Source organism: Thunnus albacares, chromosome 10 (assembly GCF_914725855.1).
Source record: "Thunnus albacares chromosome 10, fThuAlb1.1, whole genome shotgun sequence".
Lineage (NCBI taxonomy): Eukaryota > Metazoa > Chordata > Actinopteri > Scombriformes > Scombridae > Thunnus > Thunnus albacares.
The window spans coordinates 3763892-3776432 of record NC_058115.1 but is presented as its reverse complement, the minus strand read 5'-3'; the positions used below and the strand labels follow the sequence as shown (position 1 = coordinate 3776432).

Genomic DNA, 12541 nt, shown 5'->3' with positions numbered 1-12541 from the left:
TCACACACACAACACTCATGATTAGGCTTATTAAGATAAAGATCAAGTTGTATAACCCAATATCACAAATCACAAATTTGCCTCAGAGGGCTTTACAGTCTGTACAGCAATACAACATCCTCTGTCTTTAGACCTTTGATTCATATAAAGAAAAACTCTCTGAAATATGACCTAATGTCTATATTCCTCTCAGCTTTGTCCAGTCTAACATTAATTCTCCAGGTGTCCAGCTACACATATGTACAGATAGACGACATGTATTTGCCAGGAAACATTGTCCATGGACTGGCTGTGCATTACATTGTACAGATACTTATCAAAGAACAAGGAGACTCCAGCTCATGCATTTAACCTTTTCACAGCACAGCCTCCCCTGTCTGTCTTGTAAAATTTTCCATGTTTATTTATTATCTTCCAGCACGATTGTTTCAAAGCCCTACACTAGGTGATGTAGTTCCTACTTAGATAACTATAGCTGTGCACTACTCAGCTGGTTTGTTGAAATGACTCTCCAAGTTACTTGGCTTGCTATTTAGCAAGCCAGATAGCTCAGTTGCTAGCCAACCTACACAATGTTTATATGTTTATAATTTGACCCATTGCTCATACAGACAATCAAAGTTGCTGCTGATTACTTTAAAGGCATGAATGGGGATTGAACCCATGATCTTTGGTTTACGAGACCAACGCCTTACCACTTGGCCACCATGCCTTTCCTTCCCTGGTTGTATGTGATTTCAGTTGAAAAGGCATCTCCTTTAACCATCAAAGTCTGTATAACTTTGAATAAGAGGTCCAGATTCAATGACTGCAATGATTTTGCTCTACTAGTTGCTGACTTTGTCTGCTGTTTGTTGTTGGGCAGGTATTGTACAGTAGGTCTAAGGGAAACTGCACGGTTGGGAGATAAATGTGGGTTTATCACTACCTGACACCCTTCACATTACTTACAGTCATTTGATCCATTGTTATAACACGGAAATAGCTTGGTGCAGCTTTAACATGGGACACAAGATTTTTTATTTTTACAAACAAAAAAATGTGTTTTGTGATTTTGTATACAATTAACGGTAGCTAGTTGCACAGCATATGCAACATGTTTATTGATTTGTTGGTCCACTTTCATCTTCCACTTTCAGTCATGCTGACTCTAAAAGTGACTTTCAGTCTGAACAATTCTGTTGAATTCTGTTATGTTATGATACACACACACACACACACACACACAAACACCCTGTTAGCAAGTCCCTCTTTTTTTCAGGCTTTTGCCATCTGGTCACCTTGCATTATTTTCAGGGTCTTGGTAGAGGTTAATTGTAAAAGAAAAGAAGAAATGCACACACTCACTGAATTCCAGTTACACTGAGTGAACCTTGTTAACACAAACACCACTAGAAGGCAGACAAACACTCTCATCTCTACACACACCTTACCTTAAACACAATGCTTTTTTCTCTAACTTATTGTCTCTTTCTCTGTATCTCAAACACACACACACACACACACACACACACACACACACACATATGTTCCCTTAACATCCCTGGATTGTGTAACTGTTATCGGGCCACAGTGACCTCTTGCCTCCCTCGTTGTCAGGGTCTCAGCAGAGGTTAATTGTCTAATAACTGAACATGTCCAGACATCACCTCATTTCTGCTGAGACACACTGGATTTCTGTAACACCTGAGAAAAAAAGAGATTTCCCCAGGCAGAGCCATAGACTCTGTGTGTGTATGCATGCACACGCATGTGTGTGTGTGTGTGTGTGTGTGTAGAGGAACAGCACAGAATGTAAAAGGGTGGAAAAGAGGCTTATTGGACACATGCATATCCCCTTCAGCCACACACACACACACACACACACAGTACATACACACAATATTTTGCTGATTCTGCCCAGGTTTTGAAGGACCTGGGGTGTTAATCCACGTAAAGATGCCTCATGCCACATTGGCCTCACGTCCTCTACAACATCATTTACATTCTCTCTGTTTGTCTCTCCTTCTTCTCTTTTTCCTGAAAAATTCCTTATACTGGATTTCTTCAAAATAAATGTGGAGTTGAAACAAGTTTTCCTACACAAATATTTATTACTTTTATAAACACGACTTTGTAAAATGATGTTGCATTCACACATTCTGATTACTCATTCAAACTTATAGGTATGTATGGTAATTGAACACATGAACGTTGGTTTATAAGACCACTGCAGTTACCACAACATATGCAACAAAGGAAATCCCTCAGATTCCTTCAGATAAGCTTGTAGGCATGTCTGGTGTTGGAACCCATGACATTTGGTTTACAAGACCAACGCCTTACTACTTGGCCAACATGGATGCCATTTTTTGTTGGTTGTTGTTTTGTTATGTGACATAATATCTTTCCTGCCAGCGAGATTTCTAATTTACTAGGAACCCCTGCTTATCTTATTTTCTGCCGACCCTCCCTGTTTTTATCTCTATACATACATTGAGTCTTAAATTCTGTTAAAACATTTCCAACTGCAGGGGACAAAACTGAATCAGCTAACATTAAATGAAAAAAATGTCTTTTTTGTACATGCTTTTTACATAGCACAGCTCATTCCAAATGGAATCTAAATTTTCCAAAACGGAACATGCAATCTCTTACCAGTTCAAATAAAGGTATGGATGGGGTTTACACCCATGATCTTTGGTTTACAAGAAAAACGCCTTACCACTTGACCACCATGCCTCTTTAAATTAATTTTAAGTGAAAAGCTTCCTCCTTTTACAATCACAGTGGAAATTAGAGTTTGCATCTCCAGATCCAGTGGTAAGTCCAATACCTCACCACTTGGCAACCATGCCTTTTGTTTGTTTTTGTTGGGGTGTGATTCCACCATGAACTCACCATCAAGAAAGTTGGTGCACATCATAAACTACTTCTGGGGTGCATTCCAGAAAGTGGATTTAGTGAAAACTCTTTTTTGTTTGTTAACCCTGAGCTGAGGAAAACTCCAAATTTTCAGTTCCAGAAAGAGAGATAGCTTAAACTCTGGGTCAGTTGCCATAGTAACTTATTCTGTGAACCTAACCTGCTTGTTGGCAGGTTTACTTCAACAAACCCTGAGTCTCTTGCTGTCTCCTCCCTCCTGCATAGTCTTAAGCAGCTGTCAGACACAATGTTTCATTTCCTCATTGTTACAGTCCATATGAACGTGTATTGAAGCGCATTAGCAGAGGTTTACTGTATGTTAGAATCAAAATTCCAGTTCGATATTAGTTTGTTCCTCAAGGACTATCTTTAACAAAATTCCCACTTGTCTAGTCAGTCGTTTCTTTGAACATTGGTTTTTGCCCTCACATTCAAATATTATACCATATGAATTCACCCTGAGCTCAGAATAAAACCTCTGCATGTCCTTCTTTCAAACTCCACATCCGAGTTTGTAATACAAACTTTATGTGAAAAATACATTTTAAGTGTCCAAGCCCATATCAAGATGACCCTAATAACATCAGCAGTTATTTTTTCAGATTTGTCACAGCTCATCCAGAGCCACAGAATACATTACAGTATGTTACTGTTTTCAGAGTCTGTGTAATACATTTACATTAATCCATTTGGCAGATACTTTTGTCCAAAGCAACTTACAAATTAGGTACAATCAAAGCTACAACAGATCAAGGAGAAGCCTCCTTGTTTCACCTGAAACAAATGCAGGTGCTTGAAGTAGCATATAAGTACCAAGCATTTTTTTTAATGAGAGAGATACTGAGAAGAATCAAGAGATGCAGAAAGACTTGTTTATTTGCAGATTGTGGGGAATGAGATGGTGCATAAACCTGAATGAGGGAGTCCAGGTAGGTGGGTGCTGTGTTGGTGGCTACTCTGTAGACTAGTGTTAGTGACTTGAACTTAATGTGAGCAGCAATAGAGAGCTGGTGCATAGTAATGAAAAGTGGAGTGAAATACGTAGATGTGGCTAGTTCAAGACTAGAAGTGCTGCTTTTGGACCATTTGCAGAGGTTTTACTGTGCATGCTAGCAGACCTGTCAGAGAAGCATTACAGTAGTCAAAATGAGAGATGACCACTGCCTGTTGAGTTGAGTGGCATACCATATCAGATAGCCTGATCTTTCTGATATTAGATAGTGCGAAGTGACATGTCCGAGTGACCGATGCAAAATGCTCAGTGAGTTAGTTCATTATCAATCAAAACACCCAGATTTCTGGCAGACTTTGTTGGAGAGTGAGGAGGAACTAAAGAGGATACTAATGTTGTGCTGAACAGAAGGACTGGCTGGGATCATCTATATAGAGATATTCCTCAGGCAGGCTGAGATCTGCACTGAGACAGTCAGCTTAAAACAAAAGATAAATCTGGGTATCATCAGCATAGCAGTGGTAAGAAAAAACATTTGAGCAGATAATCAGACCAATGGAAATGGTGTATACTTAGAAGGGAAGGGGACCAAGAACAGATCCTTGTGATACCCCAGTGGAAAGAAAGTGATGTTTGGACTCCTCTCCTTGCAATACCACTTTGAATGACCGTTCTGTGAGGTAGGACTCAAACCAAAGTAGCGTTGTACCAGAGACACCTAGTTTGGACAGGGTGGACAGGAGGAATCAGTTGTTCACTGTGTCAAAGGCTGCCGACAGCTCCAGCAAGATGAGAACTGATGACTGGGCATTTCTCACTGACCTCAGGGTTTCTATCACTGACAGTAGTGCAGTTTTGGTGGAATGGCTGCTCTTGAAACCAGACTGGTTAGGATCAAGTAAATTATTTTGAAAGAGGACGCGTGAGATCTTGATGAAAGCCGCATACTCTGCTCTGAGACTGGCTCGCAGCTTGTGTAAAGCATCAGATAGCCATAGCTGGGATGGAATAGCTCAAGCAGGTCTAATGGGCAGAGGCCAGATATTGTCCAGACAAGAACTTAGTGTGGAATCTTGAATCTGTACCATAATTTACAATTACTAAGGAGAATGTGCTAGGAGGTGGTAGGGTGGAGGTGACTAATGTGGAAAAGTGAGCAGCCTCATGTTTGCAGAGATTGCATCATATAGAGACCAATGCCATGCGGCCGTCAGAAAGTTCACAAGAAATCCACCACAAACAGCACTGCACAAACAAAAAGCTGCATTCATGATCATGTTGCTCACTGAGCAAAAGTTGCATGTTTTACTATTAGTCAGTGAGTGAGTCTTTTGATCATTTGAGTCATTTGATCCTCCCCGCCTGATTAATCCACATCTTTCAAAGTCCACATCCTGAGTGTGAACACAATCTTTCTCTAAAAAAGACACATGAAGTCTCCAAGCCCAAGTCAGGGTTATGTCAGACTTTACAAAGCTCCTCCAGGGCCACAGAAGATATTATAAACTGTTTTCACAATCTGTCTTGTACCTTTTTGTGACAAGTTAACTGAATTTATGAATTCATGTATAAAATCACAGTCCGTCTAATTTTGACTCATTTCATTCCCCTGAAAAACAGTAATTAATTGGGCGTATCACCAAAAAATTCAAAATAACCGTTGCAGAAGTATAGAATATGATTTGGTTGGTACTGGATATGAATTCATTTTCTCAGATGCCACTGATTTTAAACTTGAAGAAAATTTTAACTGTGCAAATACCACAAGACACTGAAAAATGCAACGTAAATTAAAGCAGCATAAAATTAATTTTCATTGATAATTATGAGGATCCTATTTGTGGTGACTTTACCACAATATAGTCTAAAGTGGCCAATATACTGCTTGTATATACAGAAATGCTTGTTGGACTCTCACATAGCTTTGTAAACCCCCTACCCCCATATCTTTCCATTGTCGGGTTGGGGCAGGCTGTGTACAGCCATTTCTGTAAATGAACAAAACCGACAATTTGACATTCACAACATGATTAACCAGACATGCGGAGGTGAGAAAGGAGCCAGGGTTTGAACTTTTTCTTTCTTGACACAGCTATTATTTGAATGTCTTCCAGCAGAATGTCTTACAATGTGCACCACTATCCCTGTTTTTAAATGATATCCCATCTCCCCCCTCTCTCTGATGTCCAATTTTTCACCCTGGATTTCCGAACAGCTATAAACATATCACACTTCTGATCAAGCTTAAACCAACTATTATTGTTCATGAATGGATGGATATCTGAAAAAGAGGCAAGGATGGGGATTGAACCCATGATCTTTGGTTTACGAGACCAACGCCTTACCACTTGGCCACCCTGCCTTTGAACTCTTGGCCAAACCAGCCTTCAACTTTCTGTGGAAAAAGCTCTCGACCTGGAATGGTCAGTGTTTATGGAGAAGAGCTGGTTTCAAGAACATGAAAGGAGAGTCACTGTGTGTTCTGAACATGTGCATATAAGTGTGCTATCATGTCATTGTACATTCTATGGTGACCTGAACTGTATCACACATGTAATGATAATACCAATGACTGCACCTCAGGAGACCCCTCTGCTAAACTCCTAAAATTTGCAGATGATGCAACAGTCATTGGCCTCATCCAAGACGGTGATGTGTCTGTGTACAGACGGGAGGTTGAACAGCTGGCCCTCTGGTGCGGTCACAACAACCTGGTGCTGAATCTTGTTCAACCTCCCTGCACAAGCTCAGGAAGTTCAACTTGCCTCAGGAGCTGCTGATTCAGTTCTACACTGCAGTCATCTAGTCTGTTCTCTGCACATCCATCACTGTGTGGTTTAGGTCAGCCACAAAACAGGTCAGGAACAGACTACAACGGACAGTCAGGACTGCAGAAAAGATCACTGATGCCAACCTGCCCACCTTCCATGACTTGTACATCGCTAGACTCAGGAAGTGGGCAAGGAAAATCACTGAAGACCCCTCACACCCTGGAATAACTTGTTCCAACTTCTCTCCTCTGGTAGGTGCCGCAGGACACTGAGCACAAAAACAACCAGACACAGAAACAGCTTCTTTTCACAAGCCGTCACTCTGATGAATAATTAAATCAGTTGCTGTGCAATAACCCTGTAACACCAAAACATCCACCATACCTACAAATAAAAATTTACACTAGTTTGAAATACAAAATGTGCAATAACATGTAAACATATCATCCTTTACTATTAAATATATATTTGAGCAGTCTATACTACACATAACCACTTACTGCTTGTATATAAAGTAACATATTGCATAACCCATACAATATTTTTTTCAGCATTCCTTGAACTCTTAGACACCTTTAGACTACTTGTATCCTGTTTATGATTTACAAAAATGGTTTTACCTGTATGTAGACATTGTATGTTGTTGTCCATTGGTTGTTTCTATATGTATGTATCTATTTTTTGATCTACTCACTTGTACATAATAGTAATGTGTCCATGTTTCATTATCTTTGTTTTTCTAGTTTTCACTGCATGCCCATATCTTGTTGTATTGTTGTGTGTAAGTGAGTACAATTTTTTACATAGTGCTTTTCAAAAAAGCAGTTACAAAGTGCTTCACAGTTTTAAATAAAAATGCGTAATAATTCACAGCATGAAAACAGCAAGTAAAAATTCAGTTTATAAAATAGAAACAGACATTCAACCATAAAAGCAATATAAACAAACAAAGACGAATTGCAGTAGGAATTGCAAAGCAACAAACTTATAAAAATGCCTGCCTATACAAGTGGGTTTTTAAAACGTTTTTTAAAATGAGGTACAGATTCAGCTGACCTAACAGTGAGGCAGAGGTGATTCAATAATGTTGGAGCTAAAATGGTAAAAACACGGTCCCTCTTTGTTTTAAGCCTGGACCATGGGACACTTGAGAGCAGTTGGTCAGACGATCTGAGTAATCTTGGTGCAATGTATTGGATTATAAATTCGGAAATATAAGAGCGTGCCATGCCATGGAGGGCTTTGAATGTGATCAGGAGGATCTTGAACTGAATTCTAAAGTGTACAGGAAGCCAATGTTAGTGGGCCAGAATGGGGGTAATATGTTCTCTTTGTTTAGTGTTTGTCAAAAGCCTGGCTCCCAAGTTCTAAACCAGTTGAAGTTGAGCAATTGCAGACTTGCATAAACAAGAAAACGTGGAGTTACAGTAATCCAGGCATGAAGAGATAAAAGCATGGATGACTTGCTCTACGATGTTCTTAGGCAGTGCTGAACTGATATTTCTGGGTGGTAAAAAACAAGACTGAAGCAATTTCTTAATGTAATGGTTAAAATTCAGATTTTTTTCAAACATAACACCAAAATTTCTAGCAGATGGTTTTGTATTCCCTGCTAAATGCCTGAGGTATGGACTAACACTCTTTGAAGCTTTGTCTGGGCCAATGAACAAGATTACTGTTTTGTTCATATTTAGCTGTAAAAAATTCAGTGACATCCAATCTTTGATAGCAGTAAGGGAACAGTGTAGAGTATCCAGATCTTTAAGCTTGACAGATTTAAGTGATACAGCAGTCTTAACTGATGAATAATATAACCAAGGGGGAGCATATACAAGCTGCACAAGATGTGACCAATGATTGAAACTTGTGGGACACCACATGACACATGAGCCGACGATATGACAAAATCATCAATAGTCACCCTGAAAGATCTACCTGTAAAATATGAGGAAAACCATCTGAGGGTAGTTCCATCCATCCCAGCTCTTAAGTTTATCCAGCAAGATGGTATGATCAACAGTGTGGCTTAGGGTTTCAGCAGAGCAGTTTTAGTATTATACAGCTGGCAAAAACCGGATTGAAATGGCTCGAGAATGTTATTAGCTTCCACTATTTCCAGTAGTTGTTTAGCAACAGCTTTTTCAGTGATTTTTGAGACAAAGGGCAATTTAGGTATTGGTCTATAATTATGAGTGAGTGTTGGATCAAGACCAGGTTTCTTTAAAAGGGGCTGAATACAGGTTTGTCTGAAATAGTCTGGGAACAGACTGGAGGACAGAGACTAATTTACAAGAGAGAGAAGACAAGGGGCAATGACTTCTAATACCTCTTTGAAAAATCTGGGGGGGTGAGTCAAGGCCACAGGAGGATAAGTGCATCTGTGACACAATATCAAGTAGATTATTTAGGGAAATGGAGGTAAATTCACTCAATAATGTGGGGTAGGCATCTGGAGAAGTTATACATGAGGTAAGGGGCATAATAGAGGCTTTAACCTTCTCTCTTTTTTTTTTTTTCAAATCATCATCAGTGTGGCCTCTCCATCTGGCCCTGGCTGAGGTCTTCTTTTATATTTGTCATATTACTGAGATTTAGTAGGAAGGGAAAGAAAACATTTGAAGAAAGGTTGCCCTCTAGTGGCAAAAAGATCACACACGAGTATGAGGTTGATGTCAGTTTTAGAAAATGCAACTGATTTTTAGAAAATCAGAAAAATATGAAAATTTAGTTTGTATAAAACAGAAACAGTCTTGTTCATTCTTGTTTGCTGAACCATAGTTTTTTTTCCTTTAAATTATTTTTGTTTGTTTATAGTGCACTACAAGTAAAAAACATGAAAACCAACAAAAACAAGAAATAGACTCAAACAACCCAAAACAAAAGAGAGAAAAAAAAGGCAAAACAGAAGCAACAATAACAAGAATGACAATGAAAAGCACAAACCTAAAGAAAAAAAAGCATGATGTTTGCCTTAGATTATCTTATTGTAATACATGTGTTTAGGTAGGTAGGTGTGTGTGTGTGTGTGTGTGTGTGTGTGTGTGTGTGTGTGTGTGTGTGTGTTAATGTGTTTATGTGGATGGGTGGGTGGGTTTTCTGAGTGAAAGATATAGAAGGGAGAAAGAGCATAAGGGGAAGATAGTATTAACCACAGGAAGAAAGCCCTGGTTGGGCTCTAAGGACAAAGAGGTGCTGTGATGGATCCAGGGCGGGTCAGGTCAGGACATTTGGGACAGGGCATAATTTTGTGAATTAATTTATTTTTATTTCTCTTCCTTTTTCTCCTTTCTTTTTATTTTTGTTGGTTTGCTTGTTTGATCCTTTCTTAATTTTTCTTTTATAGCTCTTTTTCCCTTCTCCTCTTGCTTGCTTTCTTTGCTCTCGCCCGCTTTAGGCTGCCACCAGACCCATAGGAGGTGGTTGGCCTGTTGGAGGTCAGATCCCCTTTAGAACAGCCCCCACCTCTACAAGACGGGTCTGTTCAACTGGGTCTGAGGAGCAGCTTTCTATCTGGAGAGGGGCTTAACGGGGAACAGGTCTTCTGACTTCAGGCTGCCCCAAATTAGTCCAGTCCTCCCAAACCCGCCAATCCCTCCCAGTCACCAGAGCCCAGTCTGAGGTGGTCCCAACAATCAGATATGATTGGGATGAAGGGATGAATAGCACATCAAAAATAAACCATAAAAGATAGATAAATGAGTATGCAAAAAAGTTAATAAAATTAAGTTAATAAATGAATAATGAAAAAAAAGGGAGAGAGACCCTTAACTTTCTCAACAAAGTAAAAAAAACTTATCACAATCTTCAACAGAGGAGGCCAAAATAGTTGAGGAAGCAGGATTTACAAGTTAATCAATGGTGCTAAACAGAACTCTAGTGTTATGCTTTTTAGCAGCTACAAGGTTTGTAAAAAACATAAGTCTCTCTTTTTTGATTAATAAATTATAAGCAGACAATAACTCTCATATGAAGGAGATGGACTTGTAAGCTAGCTCTCTTCCACCTTCATTCTGCTCTTCTACATTCTCTTTTTAGTTGGCGAATATCATCACTTACCCAAAGTGGTGGATTTGACTGGCACGTTCACCTTGCTCTAATGGGGGCAATGTAATCTAAAACTGATGAACATAAAACATTAAACTGATCAACCAGTTCATTTACATCATGAAACTTAGTTAAGCTGCTACACTGGGCAGAGAAAACAGGACAAATTATAAGCAGATCTCTCATTAAGGATGCAAGAGTGAACTGTATGTTTTGGGGAAGGAACAGCTACTTGAAGGGCAATATAGAACAAGACAGTTTTGTGATCAGAGACAAAATCTTTCAAGGTGAGGGAGTAAACAGATAAACTCATAAAAAAAACTAAATCAAGAGTGTGGCCTCATTCATGTGTGGGATGTGATACATGCTGTTTCAGGTTAAAAGATCACAAATACTTAAAACTTCTGAAGCAAAGTGGGGTCATCCACATGAATATTAAAATCTGCAACCAATAACATTTTGCCATAGTTAAGAACAACAGAGGAAATAAAATCAGATAAATCTGATGAGAAGCTACTATTGGGTTTTAGGGGGATGATAAGTAAGGATGATAATGATGAATTGACTTTGAACATCAGCACATCAAAGCTGGGAGGTTTCTCCACCGAGATGAAGCTACAGTCAAAATTATTTTTAAGAGCCATAGCAAGTCCACCCCCACATCCAGTGAGTCTGGGGGGATTTAAATACACATAACTCGGGGAACAAAGCTCAGCAGAAGAACTGATGTCACCAGACTTAAGCCACATCTCTGTTAAAAATAGAAATGGAAAATCTTGCATTTATGAGGGCTAAATTAACAGGCACAGTGAGACTCATAGGTTGAGAAGCAGCTGTGATTGGCTGGAGATAACAGGACTGATCTTTCCAATTAACTATTTGGTTAGTTATTGACAGAGGGTCCCATACTTGTGTGAACCAGTATAGTGAGTGGTATAGCTGGGGTTTGAAAAGGGTGGGATAGGATATATATATATATATATATATTTATATAAACCCTTCTCCTCTTTTGTTTTACTGCCGAAGCCCAAGAGAAGGTATCCCTGTGGGCTGAGCAAAGCAGCTAGCTGCTCTTGGAGTTTAACTGTCACTGGAGGTCATTGATGAGGCTTCAATGGATGAAATTTCAGACTTAATGTCGGAGATCTCTGCAGCCGACTCCATCTTTGTTCACCCGCTCGCTCAAGTGGTCACACCACGACCGGGTGGGTTCCTCAAGCCCTCAGCAAGGAGAGCTAATGTTTTTAGCCTGGAGACGGCTAACAAGCTAACAGCTGACAGATAGTAGTACCTCCAGTGAATAAATGACAATCCGGAGCGAATAAAATGCAGATCATGTTAAGGGAGAAAGATCCAGGAAAATCCAACAAATGGTATTAAAAATCCATTTAAAAAACTAGTAAAATTGTAATGGTGATCTCGCTTAAACAATCAAATAAGGAGAAATGGCAGCAGAGTATCAGGTGCACGTATGCGGGAGAGAGGAAGTCAGAACTGTTGGGCTGACTGTGAAACTGCCTACTGCCCAGAGACCAGCTTCCATCAGGGTTAGTACATTGAGAGTTGATAGAAATTCAAATTCCTTGTATGTTTAAACATACATACGAAAGAAAGCTGATAGTAGGAAAGCTTTGAGGCATGGATGGGGGTTGAACCCATGATTTTTGGTTTACGAGACCAACGCCTTACCACTTGGCCACCATGCCTTGCATCATTTTAGTTCTAGTGTTTTTTTCCTGCCAAAAAATGAGACAATACACATCATTGGGCTGGAAAATTAATTGCAATATCAACACAATCTGTGTGTGAGTTATGCAAGGCCAGCTGGACATCTCAGGCTGATTTCCAACTTACCAGAAACTTCAGTTTC

General features: G+C 39.6%; 3 non-coding genes across 3 annotated transcripts; all 3 read right to left on the bottom strand.

Moving 5' to 3' along the window:
* Positions 1-640: 640 nt before the first annotated feature.
* On the bottom strand, positions 641-712 carry trnat-cgu. Its single transcript has one exon. It is a non-coding gene; the product is annotated as a tRNA-Thr (tRNA).
* A 5434-nt stretch (positions 713-6146) lies between these two features.
* Positions 6147-6218, bottom strand: trnat-cgu. The gene has a single exon. It is a non-coding gene; the product is annotated as a tRNA-Thr (tRNA).
* Positions 6219-12305: 6087 nt separating this feature from the next.
* Positions 12306-12377, bottom strand: trnat-cgu. Its single transcript has one exon. It is a non-coding gene; the product is annotated as a tRNA-Thr (tRNA).
* Positions 12378-12541: the final 164 nt, after the last annotated feature.